We start from the raw sequence: 17,490 nt of genomic DNA on the forward strand, positions 1-17,490 counted from the left end.
TAGTATTTCTTTTTTCTTCAAGTGTTAAAGGTTTGTGTATAATATATTAACAACACTGGCCCTTTTTCTGTGATATCCACTGCAAACACTTTGTCTTAGCCTGTCATTTGTATTTTTACTTTGCTTATGGTGTTTTGTTTTGTTGCCTTGTATATTCAATTTATCAATTCTTTATTTATAATCTGGAATTTTTTAGTCACAATTTAAAAAATTTTCCTAAATATAGATTATAGAGTAATTCACCCATATTTTCTTCTAGTACTGGTAAAGTTTTATTTCCTACATTTACTTTCCTGATCAATTTAGAGTTTCTTCTTGTTTATGACATGAGGAGTGGATCCTTTTTTCTTCATTAAAAAAAATGGTCATCCATTTGTTCCAACATTATTCATTAAAAAGATCATCTTTTCCCCAATAAGTCTAGATAACACATTTATAATAGACTTCTATTCCACTGCAATTTGTCTCATCATGAGCCAGTACTACACAGTTCTAATTATAGAGGCTTGGTAGTATTAACATCCAGAGGACTAGACCCCTCCCCCCACCCATAGCTCTTCCTACCTACTCTTTTCCTACCTACACTTGTATATTTATTAATTCATAGCTTTATTGAGGCATAACTGACAAAATTATAAGATGTTTAAAGCATACAATGTGATGATTTGATATACATTCATGTGAACTTTAGGTGCAATATATCTAGCTTGATAATAAAGTGTGTCAATATTTCTGTTGGGTTACATTAAATTTACAAATTAACATAATGAAAATGAGATCCTGATGATGTTGAGGCATCCTAGGCAAGAATAGGATTATTTTTCCACTTGCTCATGTGTACTTTTATGTTTTTCATGAGTATTTATACTTTTCTTCATATAAAGTTTTGTTATTTCTTGTTATGTTTGTTCCTAAATATTTTATCTTTTTTCTTTTATAATTTTTGAATTTTATTTATTTTTTTATACAGCAGGTCCTTATTAGTCATCAGTTTTATACACATCAGTGTATACATGTCAATCCCAATCTCCGAATTCATCACACCACCACCCCCATCCCCCCACGGTTTTCCCCCCTTGGTGTCCATACATTTGTTCTCTACATCTGTGTCTCAGTTTCTGTCCTGCAAACTGGTAAACCTGTACCATTATTCTAGGTTCCACATATACGCGTTAATATACGATATTTGTTTTCCTCTTTCTGACTTACTTCACTCTGTATGACAGTTTCTAGATCCATCCACGTCTCAACAAATGACCCAATTTCATTCCTTTTTATGGCTAAATAATATTCCATTGTATATATGTACCACATCTTCTTTATCCATTCATCTCTCGATGGGTATTTAGGTTGCTTCCATGACCTGGATATTGTAAATAGTGCTGCAATGAACATTAGGATGCATGTGTCTTTTTTTTTTTTTTTGCGGTACACAGGCCTGTCACTGTTGTGGCCTCTCCCATTGCGGAGCACAGGCTACAGACACGCAGGCTCAGTGGCCATGGCTCATGAGCCCAGACACTCCACGGCATGTGGGATCTTCCTGGACTGGGGCACAAACCTGTGTCCCCTGCATCGGCAGGCAGACTCTCAACCACTGCCCCACCAGGGAAGCCCTGCATGTGTCTTTTTGAATTATGGTTTTCTCTAGGTATATGCCCAGTAGTGGGATTGCTGGATCATATGGTAATTCTATTTTTAGTTTTTTAAGGAACCTCCATACTGTTCTCCATAGTGGCTGTATCGATTTACATTCCAACCAACAGTGCAAGAGGGTTCCCTTTTCTCCACACCCTCTCCAGCATTTGTTTATAGATTTTCTGATGATGCCCATTCTAACTGGTGTGAGGTGATTTTCTCCACACCCTCTCCAGCATTTGTTTATAGATTTTCTGATGATGCCCATTCTAACTGGTGTGAGGTGATACCTCACTGTAGTTTTGATTTGCATTTCTCTAATGATTAGTGATGTTGAGCAGCTTTTCATGTGCTTCTTGGCCATCTGTATGTCTTCTTTGGAGAAATGTCTATTTAGGTCTTCTGCCCATCTTTGGATTGGGTTGTTTATTTTTTTAATAATGAGCTGCATGAGCTGTTTCTATATTTTGGAGACTAATCCATTGTCCGTTGATTCATTTACAAATATTTTCCCCCATTCTAAGGGTTGTCTTTTCATCTTGTTTATGGTTTCCTTTGTTGTGCAAAAGCTTTGACGTTTCATTAGGTCCTATTTGTTTATTTTTGTTTTCATTTTCATTACTCCAGGAGGTGGATCAAAAAAGATCTTGCTGTGATTTATGTTAAAGAGTGTTCTTCCTACGTTTTCCTCTAAGAGTTTTACAGTGTCCAGTCTTATATTTAGGTCATTAATCAATTTTGAATTTATTTTTGTGTATGGTGTTAGGGAGTGTTCTAATTTCATTCCTTTACATGTAGCTGTTCAGTTTTCCCAGCACCACTTACTGAAGAGACGGTCTTTTCTCCATTGTATACCCTTGCCTCCTTTGTCATAGATTAGTTGACCACAGGTGCGTGGGTTTATCTCTGGGCTTTCTCTCTTGTTCCATTGATCTATGTTTCTGTTTTTCTGCCAGTACCATATTGTCTTGATTACTGTAGGTTTGTAGTATAGTCTGAAGTCAGGAAGTCTGATTCCTCCAGCTCTGTTTTTTTCCCTCAAGACTGCTTTGGCTTTTGTGTCTTTTGTGTCTCCATACAAATTTTAAGTTTTTTGTTCTAGTTCTGTAAAAAAATGCCATTGGTAATTTGATAGGGATTGCATTGAATCTGTAAATTGCTTTGGGTAGTATAGTCATTTTCACAGTATTAATTCTTCCAATCCAAGAACATGGTATATCTCTCCATCTGTTTTTATCATCTCTAATTTCTTTCATCAGTGTCTTACAGTTTTCTGCATACAGGTCTTTTGTGTCCTTAGGTAGGTTTATTCCTAGGTATTTTATTCCTTTTTGTTGCAGTGGTAAATGGGAGTGTTTCCTTAATTTCTCTTCCAGATTTTTCATCTTTAGTGTATAGGAATGCACGAGATTTCTGTGCATTGATTTTGTATCCTGCAACTTTACCAAATTCATTGATTAGCTCTAGTAGTTTTCTGGTAGCATCTTTAGGATTCTCTGTGTATAGTATCATGTCATCTGCAAACAGTGACAGTTTCACTCTTCTCTTCCAATTTGTATTCTTTTTATTTCTGTTTCTTCTCTGACTGCCATGGCTAGGACTTCCAAAACTATGTTGAATAATACTGGTGAGAGTGGACATCCTTGTCTTGTCCCTGATCTTAGAGGAAATGCTTTCAGTTTTTCACCATTGAGAATGATGTTTGCTGTGGGCTTGTCATATATGGCCTTTATTATATTGAGGTAGGTTCCCTCTGTGCCCACATTCTGGAGAGTTTTTATCATAAATGGTGTTGAATTTTGTCTAAAGCTTTTTCTGCATCAATTGAGATAATCATATGGTTTTCATTCTTCAATTTGTTAATATGGTGTATCACATTGATTGATTTGCATATATCCTTGCATTCCTGGGATAAATCCCACTTGATCATGGTGTATGATCCTTTTAATATGTTGTTGGATTCTGTTTGCTAGTATTTTGTTAAGGATTTTTGCATCTATATTCATCAGTGATATTGGTCTGTAATTTTCTTTTTTTGTAGTATCTTTGTCTGGTTTTGGTATTAGGGTGATGGTGGCCTCATAGAATGAGTTTGGGAGTGTTCCTTCCTCTGCAAATTTTTGGAAGAGTTTGAGAAGGATTGGTGTTAGCTCTTCTCTAAATGTCTGATACAATTCACCTGTGAAGCCATCTGGTCCTTCACTTTTGTTCGTTGGAAGATTTTTAATCACAGTTTCAATTTCATTACTTTTGATTGTTCTGTTCATATTTTCTATTTCTTCCTGGTTCAGTCTTGGAAGGTTCTACCTTTGTAAGAATTTGTCCATTTCTTCCAGGTTGTCCATTTTATTGGCATAGAGTTGCTTGTAGTAGTCTCTTAGGATGCTTTGTATTTCTGAGGTGTCTGTTGTAACTTTTCCTTTTTCATTTCTGATTTTATTGATTTGAGTCCTCTCCCTCTTTTTTTTTGATGAGTCTGGCTAATGGTGTATCAATTTCATTTATCTTCTCAAAGAACCAGCTTTTAGTTTTATTGATCTTCGCTATTGCTTTATTTGTTTCCATTTCATTTTTTTCTGCTCTGATCTTTATGATTTCTCTCCTTCTGCTAACTTTGGGTTTTGTTTGTTCTTCTTTCTCTAGTTCCTTTAGGTGTAAGGTTAGATTGTTTATTTGAGATTTTTCTTGTTTCTTGAGGTAGGCTTGTATAGCTATAAAATTCCCTCTTAGAACTGCTTTTGCTGCATCCCATAGGTTTTGGATTGTTGTGTTTTCATTGTCATTTATCTCTTGGTACTTTTTCATTTCCTCTCTGATTTCTTCAGTGATCTCTTGATTATTTAGTAACGTATTGTTTAACCTCCATGTGTTTGAGTTTTCTACGTTTTTTACGTTTTTTTCCCTGTAATTGATTTCTAATCTTATAGCGCTGTGTTCAGAAAAGATGCTTGATGTGATTTCAATGTTCTTAAATTTACTGAGGCTTGATTCCTGACCCAAGATGTGATCTATCCTGGAGAATGTTCCATGTGCACTTGAGATGAAAGTGTAATCTGCTATTTTTGGATGGAATGTCCTATAAATATCAATTAAATCTATCTTATCTATTGTGTCATTTAAAGCTTCTGTTTCCTTATTTATTTTCATTTTGTATGTTCTGTCCATGGGTGTAAGTGAGGTGTTTAAGGCCCCCACTGTTATTGGGTTACTGTCGATTTCCTCTTTTATAGCTGTTGGCAGTTGCCTTATGTATTGTGGTACTCCTATGTTGGGTACATATATATTTACAATTTTTATATCTTCTTCTTGGATTGATCCCTTGATCATTATGTAGTGTCCTTCTTTGTCTCTTGTAACATTCTTTATTTTAATGTGTATTTTATCTGATATGAGTATTGCTACTCAAGCTTTCTTTTGATTTCCATTTGCATGGAATATGTTTTTCCATCCCCTCACTTTCAGTCTGAATGTGTCCCTAGGTCGTAAGTGGGTCTCTTGTAGACAGCATATATATGGGTCTTGCTTTTGTATCCATTCAGCAAGCCTGTGTCTCTTGGTTGGAACATTTAATCCATTCACGTTTAAGTTAGTTATCAATATGTATGTTCCTATGACCGTTCTCTTAATTTTTTGGGGTTTGTTCTGTAGGTCCTTTTCTTCTCTTGTGTTTCCCACTTAGAGAAGTTCCTTTAGTATTTGTTGTAGAGCTGGTTCGGTGGTGCTAATTTCTCTTTGCTTTTGCTTGTCTGTATAGCTTTTGATTCCTCCATGGAATCAGAATGAGATCCTTGCTGGTAGAGTAATCTTGGTTGTAGGTTCTTCCCTTTCATCACTTTAGGTATATCATGCCACTGCCATCTGGCTTGTAGAGTTTCTGCTGAGAAATCAGCTGTTAACCTTATGGGAGTTCCCTGGTATGTTACTTGTCATTTTTCCCTTGCTACTTTCAATAATTTTTCTTTGTCTTTAATTTTTGCCAATTTACTATGTGTCTCAGCGTGTTTCTCCTTGGGGTTATCCTGTATGGGACTTGCTGTGCTTCCTGGACTTGGGTTGCTATTTCCTTTCCCATGTTAGGGAATTTTTCAACTATAATCTCTTCAAATATTTTCTCGGGTCCTTTCTCTCTTCTCCATCTTGGACCCCTATAATGAGAATGTTGTTGCATTTAATATTGTCCCAGAGGCCTCTTAGGCTGTCTTCATTTCTTTTCATTCTTTTTTCTTTATTCTGTTCCACAGCAGTGAATTCCACCATTCTGTCTTCCAGCTCACTTATCCGTTCTTCTGCCTCAGTTATTCTGCTATTGATTCCTTCTAGTGTAGTTTTCATTTCAGTTATTGTATTGTTCATCTCTGTTTGTTTGTTCTTTAATTCTTCTATGTCTTTGTTAAACATTTCTTGCATCTTCTAGATCTTTGCCTCCATTCTTTTTCCAAGGTCCTGGATCATCTTCACTGTCATTACTCTGAATTCTTTTTCTGGAAGGTTGCCTATATCCACTTCATTTAGTTGTTTTTCTGGGGTTTTACCTTGTTCCTTCATCTGGTACATAGCCCTCTGTGTTTTCATCTTATCTATCTTTCTGTGAATGTGGTTTTTGTTCCACAGGCTGCAGGATTGTAGTTCTTCTTGCTTCTGCTTTCTGCCCTCTGGTGGATGAGGCTATCTAAGAGGCATGTGCAAGTTTCCTGATGGGAGGGACTTGTGGTGGGTAAAGCTGACTGCTGCTCTGGTGGGCAGAGCTCAGTAAACTTTAATCTGCTTGACTGCTCATGGGTGGGGCTGGGTTCCCTCCCTGTTGGTTTTTTGGCCTGAGGCAACCCAACACTGGTGCCTACCTGGATTCTTTGCTGGGGCTAATGGCAGACTCTGGGAGGGCTCACACCAAGGAATACTTCCCAGAACTTCTGCTGACAGTGTCCTTGTCCCCACCGTGAGCAACAGTCACCCCCTACCTCTGCAGGAGACCCTCCAACACTAGCAAGTAGATCTGGTTCAGTCTCCCCTGGGGTCACTGCTCCTTCCCCTGTGTCCTGATGTGCACACTACTTTGTGTGTGGCCTCCAAGAGTGGGGCCTCTGTTTCCCCCAGTCCTGTCAAAGTCCTGCAGTCAAATCCCACTAGGCTTCAAAGTCTGATTCTCTAGGAATTCCTCCTCCCGTTGCTGGACTCCCAGGTTGGGAAGCCTGACGTTGGGCTCAGAAGCTTCACTCCAGTGGGTGGACTTCTGTGGTATAAGTGTTCTCCAGTCTGTGAGTCACCCACCCGACAGTTATGGGATTTGATCTGACTGTGATTGCACCACTCCTACCATCTTATTGTGGCTTCTCATTTGTCTTTGGACATGGGGTATCTATTTTGGTGAGTTCCAGGGTCTTCCTGTCGATGACTGTCCAGCAGCTAGCTGTGATTCCGGTGTTCTCACAAGAGGGAGTGAGAACACGTCCTTCTACTCTGCCATCTTGGTTCAAGGCCACAGATTTCACTTCTTCCTTAATTTTCTCCCACCAAAAGTATCAGCTCTGTGAAGGCACCATCAGTGGCTGCTTGTTTGTTGTGTTTCCAGCACCTATCTCTGTGCAGTTCTGGAAAAGAGAGAACCCCACACCGTGCAGAGCTTCACAGGGAAATGGTGAGGGTGGTCTCCAGGCACAGAGAACTATTTTATCTTTTTTATTGCTATTATAAATAAGATTTTCTTATTCATTGTCTTCCAACTATCATTTGTGTATATGAATGCTATTGAATTTTGTTATAATTTTCATTGAGAAGTATGGCTTTTAGAATTATAAAATGTCTTTGGCTTCAGTTTATGCTTTGGGCTTGAATTCTACTTTGTCTGGTATGAGAATTTCAATTTCTGCATTCTTATTGTTTTCATTTGCTTGTGGTAAATCTGTGCATTTCTTTATTTTTAGCCTTGAATCACTGCATTTTAGCTGCATCTCTTATATACAACATTGAATTTAGATTTTCATTGATGAATAGATTTGAGAATCATTTTATTTTGATAGATGAGTTAAGCTTATTCATGTTTATTGATGTGACTTATGTTTGGTGCCCAGTCTCATTTTTGTTGTAATTTCTGTGGGCATTGTATTTACTTTCTGTCTTTATTCACTGTGTCTTCTTTGCTTTTATTTTTTGCCTTTGGCTATTTATGAAGTTTTGTGTTTCTTTTTTAGTGTTTAGCTTGGTATTTATAGTATTCTTGATTCCCTTTGTCTTATTTAACCCTTTATTATCTCAAAACTTTCATTGACGCCCCCATCTCAGAATAAAATCCAATATCCTTGCTATGGCCCACAGAGCCTTCCATAACCCATTTTTTCACTGTTCCTCTGAAGTTGTTTCCTATGACTCTCCATTCGTTCACTGAACTCCAGCATCATGACTTTGTTGGTCTTTCTCAAACATGTTCCCATCTCAAGGCCTTTGCAGATGGGTTACTTCTATCTGAATGTCCTTCCTCCAAATTTTAATACTGTTTACTCTCTCACTTCATTCAAGTCTGCAGTCAAATTTTATCTCATCATCAAAAGAGTCCCTGACCCCATATTTATAAATCACTGCTATGTCACTCTCTAGACCCTTGTCCTACATGATTTCTCTTCAAAACACGTGTCACGACTTGCCAATGTTAATAAAAGTCACAGATACTGAAGGCCGAAGAAAATATTTGAATGGTCCCTTCAAGTAAAGAACATATTTTTCATGGCATCTTGGCATGGTTAAAATGCTGTCCAGCCAAAATTCTAAAACTTGAAAACCTGGGTCAAGTATATTGAGGGTATCAAATAGACAACAGTACTGAAAAGGTATTTGGTAAATGGCTTGATGCTGCCTGACAGCCAGATGACACCCCTGTCTGTTGAGGTTTTTCTCTAGGCTGATACCACATCACAAATTGGAATTTTCATCCACATCTTGTTTTGATGGTACATATGAGCCTGTTTTCTTACATTCCCAGGGCCATTCTAAAAGGAATCTAGGATAAGGGTCCATTCTGAACCCTATAACTCTACAGTGTGAGACTCTCCAGAATGGAAGTCTAGCACTAGCTGCCCCATGCAGTTTTCCAACTTCATGCTACATAATGCAGAGAAGAGAGGCATGGGGAGTTGATGAGGTATAGCATAGTAACCCAAGGCTTCAAAATGTGTGCCACATGAGAAGGCAATTGGAGTGGGATTCTAAGTACCAGCATAATCTTATAATTCTGGCAAAAGTTTGTGAGTGAAAGATAGCCCAGTCCCAAATGATGCCTACAATTTGTGGCTACATTGTAGAACCCGGGCATGGAAGAATTTGGTTCTTATAACTTTGCTCAAACTTCTGTGAGGTAATGAATACCTTTATAAACAGGAGTGGTTATTGTATACAGGTGAGCTAATGATAAGTACAGGAATATCTCCAGGACAAAGATAGGATGGAGAATGGATCATGGGGAAATAATTTTTAAAATGGTTCTCCAGGGCTAAGGGATAAACCAGATGGTACTGTATTTGAAAAATGGGGGAGAACAAATTATAGCTATTTACATTTCTTCTCTGAAGGCAAAGCTTGTGTTTTCTGTAAGAGGGCTTCTTTGCTAAGGACTATTAACTTGAGGGGAGAACTACCACCAAATGATATTTTAATAGCATAAAAAAATGTGCTACTTTGCTGTGATTTCTCAGAAAAAAATATATCTTGGTAAAGAAACCTTGATCATGTTTTAGAAGCTCTGTTAGGGCTTTCTCATGAAATAAGACAATAACAACACTTTAGGAAGAGAAACACTAACATGGATTTCCCTTTTAGAAAATATTCATTTCAATGAATGTTTAACAAGCTCTTGCTATGTTCATGACACTGTACTAGGTACCAAGAGGATATAAAGAGAAATAAAATATATCCCTTCACCTCAAAGCATTTGTAATTTTGCTAAGAATATTCCAAGAGCTAAACTTTCTGAATTGTATGATAAGAGATAATAACAGTATATAAATGACCCTCCTCACCCACATTTACAGTAGCTGATTTTTTTAGTCCTGATTCAAAAAGTCCTTTCTAGTTGAAAAAAGAAAACCCCACAAAATTATTTCTTAGAATGGCCAAACAACTTAGCAGCTTTAGACAAATGTAATCAACAGTGATGAGAAAACATGCTGGGCTGACTGATGGGGTGGAGAGACTTTTGAATGCCTGGATATATGATAAGATAGTGAATCCATATGCCCAGGAGCCAAATAGTGATTTTTCCAGAGGGTTGTCATACTTCAAAACTCTTAAGAAAAAGAAAATTGAGACATTAAAGCAGGCATTTTCAGCTTGAGCAAGGGAATATTTGATAACTCCAGGAGGAGGGTCTGTTGTCAGGACCTCATAGTTCAGGGAAGAGCTGCAAGAAGTAATAATGTTATGTAATATAATGAGGAGGAGGAAATGCTAGCCAGAGATGGAGTATAATGAAGGATCCCTGAAGGAGGTGACAGCTAATTTCAGCTTGAAGAATATGGTTGGGTCAAGTCCATGGGAAAGAATGACTGAGTCAGAGGAACGACAGTGAGCAAACACATGAATATCTGAGTTTGCTAGAAATCTTGTGAGGGAAAATAATTTGTCTGTTGGGTTGGTAAGAGCTAAAGAAGCAATGATAGTTTGCAACTAGTTCACAGAGAGTGTTCATTTGAACTTGATTTAATAAGCAATTAAGAAAATGTAGGATGTAAAGAAAAATGTGATGTGATTAGGGTTTTAGAAAGATAAATCTGATGGAACAATGTAAAGGACAAGTAGAGTACATGTGACAGTTGTCTAGACCAGAAAGGAGAAGCACGAGGATTCAGTTTGTTCTCTACAAATAACAAGCATATTGAGCACATGGTAGGCCTTCCACAAATATTTCATTCACTCAGCACTGAATTACAGCATGTCTACCTCATATAAGCATCTCTGGAGGCTAGAGAAATGGAGAACCGTTCCATTGTTTCCTAGAAACTTAAAATCTTTATTGATTCATCATGATTTTACAAGGTTTTGAGGGCTTTCCAAGGTTCAGTTGCCCAACTGTTTTGAAATGGTTTGCATTCCACTCTCCAGGATATCAGTACTCAGGACCAAACTTCAAGAATTAGTTAAACAAAAGATTATAAATTGCATGAAACAAACAACAAACTTAGCTCTCGGTTATATTTCCATATTGCTCTTACTGGTTTTTTTCCCACTGAGATTGAAATGATATCTAGGTAACCAGAAACAGAAAATATCAGATCTGAGTACAGATTCCATCAGGAACCCTATGAAAACCTGTTTGTCCGTGTGTGTGTGTGTGTGTGTGTGTGTCTGCATGTGTGTGTGTGTTTTGGTGTGGGGTTGTATGATTCCAGTGCATGAAGAAAAATACCTATCTAGAAGCCAAACACCCTAAGCCAACGTCCCACTTGCTTCTTAGACATTAGCCAAATATGTATAGCATAGACAATAGCTACTTGACAGACAGGACTTTGGAATCAGGAAGAGGAAGAGCCTTTCCGGTTGAAAATATAGTGGTAGTCTTTATCCTGATAATACTGAATATGCTCCAGGCTTGCCTTCATCCTAACCCCTGAGGAGAGATATAAGTGGATTCAAGCCAGTGGGTCAAGATCCAGTGTAGCACATAAGCTTATTCCTGATGCAGGTAGGAGGTCCCAGAAAACAGCATGTTCCATAAAACCTTGGGCAGCAGAGAGGGGTGACCATATGCTCCTCCTGCCACTTCTACTTGGCATTTTCCACTCCCCTTCCCCCTACAAGTGACTGACAAGCAAACGTTTCGTATTCCTTCTAAAAAAAAAAAAAACACCACAAGCAATACATCTCGGGTTGTTTTTCAGCAAGCACAGCCTGTTTCTGAGCCAGTGTTTGGAGTTAGAAGTGACAACTCAACCCAGGAATTTTGCTCCCCTCTCCCTCAGTCACATATTATTTTTTGGCCACATCTTAATCCAGGGTGTAAGAAACAGGACTCTTATAGAATGAAAGAAGTCTTGCTGAGGAGTTCTCTGTCTCTCGGCTCTACAACGTCTTTTTTGGATATTCTCCCACTGAGCATGTGTTCAGAGGGACTTCTCACCTCATCAGTAATCTGTATCTTAGCTGTCGCTTCTTTTTAAGGAAAACTTTGATTTTTCAATTCCTAGAGAACACACAAAATCTTGTGGGGAGTGGGAGTAGGAGGCAGCCACAAATTCTTGTCAATAATGCAGTGAGGGCTTCCCTGGTGGCGCAGTGGTTGGGAGTCTGCCTGCCGATGCAGGGGACGCGGGTTCGTGCCCCCGTCCGGGAGGATCCCACATGCCGCAGAGCGGGTGGGCCCGTGAGCCATGGCCGCTGAACCTGCGCGTCCAGAGCCTGTGCTCCACAACGGGAGAGGCCACAGCAGTGAGAGGCCCGCATACCGCAAAAAAAAAAAAAAAAAAAAAAAAAAATGCAGTGAGATACCTACAGACTAAGGTTGTTCTGGCTATTACCTTTACTGAGAAGAATTGAGGATGCTGAGGTCTTTCAGAACCTTAATCCTCAGGGAAATATTTATCATGGTAACTAATCCATGTTTGGACTAGGAAACATATATAAAAACTTCTAAAATGTATACTACAAGGATCATAACCAAAGAGCTTCTCTGCTTGATGAGAATTCATGTGAGTATCCCAATGCATGTTGTAAACTGAGAAGATGCACCATCACTAAGCCCCCTGATTAAGATTTCATTTCATTAAATTTTAAATATGGTTCATCCTATTGACACATCTCTCTGCTTTTTTCAGTTTCATCCATGTTTATCTCCACCAATAGCATTTTATAAAGAGTGTTGCCCTGAAAATGCAACACCCTTTTGTACAGATTAATCAAATCTATCTTTTAGAAATTAACACATACTGGTTTCTGTCACATCCAGCCTGAGACTGAACTTGACCATCCTGGACAGCATGTCCATTTCTTTTTAACAGCATTATGACCATGACAAGCAAAAGAATCTGTTGTTGCTCCTTGAAAAGATGAAAGTGAAGAAGTTCTTCCCAGAGAAAACAGTGCTTCTCCCTCTCCCCTAGGGACAATTATTTATCCTGAAATCATACTGCTGGGATAGTAAAGTCTACCTCCCACACATAGACTTTTAGAAATACTGTTGATGTGATCACTGTTGTAATGTCTAGATGCCCATCTGGAGACCTTGATTGTTTGATGCCTCCAGGTATGGTAGAACCATTATTGCCAATAAACTTCAGAGAGTGCATAGATTTACATAAAAGTTTTTTCCATAGAGTTGAGGTTTCCCTCTAAAGTATTTGAATTATACTTTAGCCATTTCACATGGAAAGACTTGGGAAATTGTTTTTAAAGTCACTTTTTAAATTTTTAAAACATCTTCTCACTACTCAAATATAAATGATAAAAATCATACAATGTAAAAATATGGTTCTTTTTTACAGTCTTCATTTTTTGCTTAAAATTCTCCACTCTTTGTGAATTGTCCGCTTTCCTCCACCAGATTCTATAACATATTCATCACAGTTATTTTAAAGTCTTTGTCTTCTAATTCCAACATCTGAACTGCTTCTATTGACTACTTTTTCTCTTCATTGTATTGGGTTGGCCAAAATGTTCGTTCAGGTTTTTCTGTACGCTCTTACGAAAAACCCAAACAAACTTCCTGGCCAACCCAGTAAATCATCTTCTCCTGCTTTTTTGCCCATCTCATAATTTTTGGTTTCATACTGGACATTGTATGTAAAAAGAACCATAGAATGAAACAAATATTGGTCTTCCCTGGTGGCGCAGTGGTTGAGAGTCCGCCTGCCGATGCAGGGGACACGGGTTCGTGTCCTGGTCCGGGAAGATCCCACATGCCGCGGCCATGGGCCATGGCCACTGAGCCTGCACGTCCGGAGCCTGTGCTCCGCAACGGGAGAGGCCACAACAGTGAGAGGCCCACATACAGCAAAAAAAAAAAAAAAAATTAACTCCTTGAAAAGAGCATAACCTTTATCTTCAGACTGCTGATGTGGAAATTTGAGTCAATCAGATCAACTAATCTATAACTGAGCTGGATCTAGGGTTTCTTGGAGCTCTTGTTAAATTCAGTTCACCACTGACCTCAACGGATTTGAGGACAGGATCAGAGCTTTGCTTTCATCAGGCCTTAGGGACCTCATTACTAGTGAGAATCTTGAGTTTCCTCTATATTCTACCATCAAGCTGTCAACTCTTAAAATTGTGGGAGATCTCTCTTCTTTATGACACAGCTATCAGTCTTTTAGGTTTTTGTGCCTTGTGAGATCTACCCACCATACTACCCTGCCACCAGGTCGCCACCTGGTAGCAGATGCCACCTGCCATTTGGAAGACTGATGCCTTAAAAAAAAAAAAAGAAAAAGGATGCCTTATACCTGATGAAGGCCCACCCTCCTTAAAGTAAATCTCTATCAGATCTCTTGGCCCACCACAGATTTTGGCATTCTAACCCTGTGCACTTGGTTAAGGTCCTGTGGAAAATAGTTGGCAGGTGAGAGCATTCTTGCTTGGCTTTGGATTTGCTCAGGATTCTAATCTGTCATGACATTCCCTACCTAGCCATGAAAAGATGGTTACACATTGGGCTGGTTTCTCCCTACCCCCATCTATGGCATGTTTGCTTCTTTTTCTGCCATGCCTTCAGGAGTGAAAGGAGTGGTGGCATTATTCTCTCCTAAGAATTGCTTACCCCATTCTATTTGTTTTATTTAGATATCTTTGTATCCTCAGCTCTCCAATGGCTTTTTTAGAAGTATGATTTTGTGACCTATCTAGTTTCATCTTATTGTCAGGGTGGGAGCAGCAGTCTCTTACAACACTTTCTATTCTAACTGGAAGCAGAAGTCATACATTAAAAATTGAAAGTCATCTTTCTTGCTCCACAGATGAATCCATGTGTGTGTGCTTGTACACACAAACACACACACAAACACACACACACACAAACACACACACACACTTTTATTCATTCATTCATTCATTTCTTTCTCTGTGTCATATATATTTAACTTTTAAAATAAATATTTAGTCTGCCATGCCTTCTCCCTGCAACGTTCTCCTTTTTTCCAACGATGTGTTGGGTGTATATTTCCATGCCAATACAGGTGGAATTGCCACATTCTTTTGAACACTTGTATAACATTCCATCATATTAGCTGAACTATCATTTACCCAGGCAATTTCTTAATGATGGACGTTTAGTCATTAAGTGTTTTAATATGATAAATAATGTATTCATGAACAATCTTAAAAAGGTATGCAGAGTTTTATGAGCCTTCCTTAGGTTGAATTCCTAAAACTAAAATAACTACTTTGCAGGTGTTTCCTTTATCTAAAAGATGACATTAAACCCGATCTAATTTTTCCAAATGGCTCTGTGATACCATTATGACTCTATCACTCTATTGCTGTGATTCCCTGATCACTTGTTGGGCAAGTGTTGGACTATTTGACCAATAGTCTTGTACTTGCAGAGAAACCTGGGACCAGAATAACCCAAAGTAGGTTCTGTGGAACACTAATAATATGAATATTCCATAAAAGGGGTTCTGTGGTCAAGTTAGATTGGGAAGCCCAGTATAAAGTAGCCACGATCCTTCTTTCTTAGAGATTCAGAGTATACTTCAATATACTAAAGAGCTTGTAAAGCCATGAAGAAGAATGACGATCTATTTAATTTTATCTCACCCAGCATTTTGCACACTGATCAAGTAACTCTCATTGCCTATTATATATTGACACCCTATAGAAAAAACACAGTATGGAAATGCTGCTGTAAGTAATTTCGTTCCTTTAAAAATAAACCCAAATATTCCTATTTCTTCTATCTCTTCCCTGGTGATTAGACTTTCAGCACTTTTCACAATGAGTTACCCTTTTCTCCTAATCTCTGAATCTCCTAATCTCTGAATCTCCTAGTCCAGAAAGACTACTCCCCCTTAGAGATGAGGAAGGTTCATACTTGTTAGATTTGTTTATAAATAGATATAAGAAGACTTTAAAACCAGAGGTCCAGATGAGCTCTCCCACGAGTCAATAAGGAGACCTTTAATGCCAGAACTCTATTGAACTCATTTGGCCTTCCCATAACTCTTCTTTTCTTCTTTCAAGTTAGTCATCTGTATTTTTCCATAAGTGAAGGATGATGTAGTTTGTTATCCCCTGAATTCCTGATTTAGGGAATTCTCTTGCTTTTTGAAGGCTTAAGTAGGGTGCATGTATCCAACAGAAGAGGAAAAGTAGGAAAATTCAGTAATCTTACTCAAGGTATCAGAAAAAAGCTGTGCAGTTAAACAAGAGAGACCATATGCTAGGTAGTCACCATTAACTCTAGACTTAATGCTAGCCGTGATGCTAAGAAGTTTACCTGAATCATCTTATTGACTTCACTCAACAACAGACCACGAAAATACTATTTTTATCTCCATTGAACAGATAAAGAATGCTGGAGCCATTGAAACTAAAAGCAAAAAAAACAACAGCAATTCATTTAAAGTCACAAAGAAAAAGAAAAACAAGTGGCAAAGCTGAGATGTAAACTAAGTTTGACTAATTTCAAAGTCTGTCTTCAACCACTACACTATTCTGTCTGCTGAGAGTGTGGACGTGTGTGTGAGAAAGAGAGACAGAGGCACAGAGGGAGAAAGAGAGACACAGATGGAGAATGAAAATGAAACTAGCCAAAGTGGCTGTTCTGATATGTCAGATTAACTAGAGTGAGAGTCAGAGATTGAAGGACAGGCCAAGCAGGGGTAAAATTTCTACTTGTCAACCATCCCTCTGGATTCCATTCCATATGCTGTCCTCATTTCTCCTCTGGAGCTTCCATTGACGTCAGTTGTAGAATATGCAGTAGAAATCTGCACTGCAGATAAAGGCACTACAGAGGATCTCTGAGCTAAGAAAAAAACCAGTCCAGAGAGTTTCGCATATAGAAATTTGCCTCCATTCCTAACAATTTTGGATGACGTGACGTCAACACTGTTTTCTCTGTGCCTAACCAATCAAGTACAAAAGAAGGCTTGGCTTAATCTGCAGCTGGAGTCACACTTGAGAAAGCAAAGAATGGGTTTTCAAAGCTCAAAAAACCTTAGGCCTATTTGATCGGGTGTCATGATTACATTCTGTCACATGCAAAAAGCATATTTATTCAACAAACGTGTATCAAGCACTTCACACCCAAGCACCATGTCAACTGTCACAGTGCGTACACACACACACAGTCGTTGGAAAAAATTAAGAAATGAATTGTTTGAGTGCATCTGGTAAGATTATAAAAAATGGAAGATAAAAGAAAATATTAAAATATATGCTACTAAATTTTGCCATAAGAATAAGCATTAGCAGGAAATAATTTAAATGACATTAGTGAAATAAAGTTTTACATTAGAAATCTTATATTCATCCAACAAATATTTACTGAGCAACTCTTACATGCTAGGTATATGCTGGGTTTTGGGAAGGTGGGGGATGCATAGGACAGTTCCTGACACCAAACAGCTTACAACTCAGTGGGCAAGAGAGACCAAATAAAGATAATAACCACACAACTTTTATTAAGAGGTATAACAGTGGCATAAACAAAAAAAGGAAGAAGAGTCCCAAAGAATTAACCTTTATGAAAATGCATAAAGCTAGTTGACATGTCATATTTAGTCTTTGGAAATGTTAGAAAAAACTGGGGAGATCACAGGTAAATGCCCTCTCTTACCAAAGAGAAAACAAGGCATAGAGGGGGAAGGTGGCTTGCCCAAAGCTAGCAATCGGTAAAATGGGACTAGGAAAACCCTTGACCCCCAGGCTAGTGTG

The sequence above is a fragment of the Mesoplodon bidens genome, assembly GCF_964165515.1.
Source record: "Mesoplodon bidens genome assembly, chromosome: 4".
In the NCBI taxonomy this organism is placed as follows: domain Eukaryota; kingdom Metazoa; phylum Chordata; class Mammalia; order Artiodactyla; family Ziphiidae; genus Mesoplodon; species Mesoplodon bidens.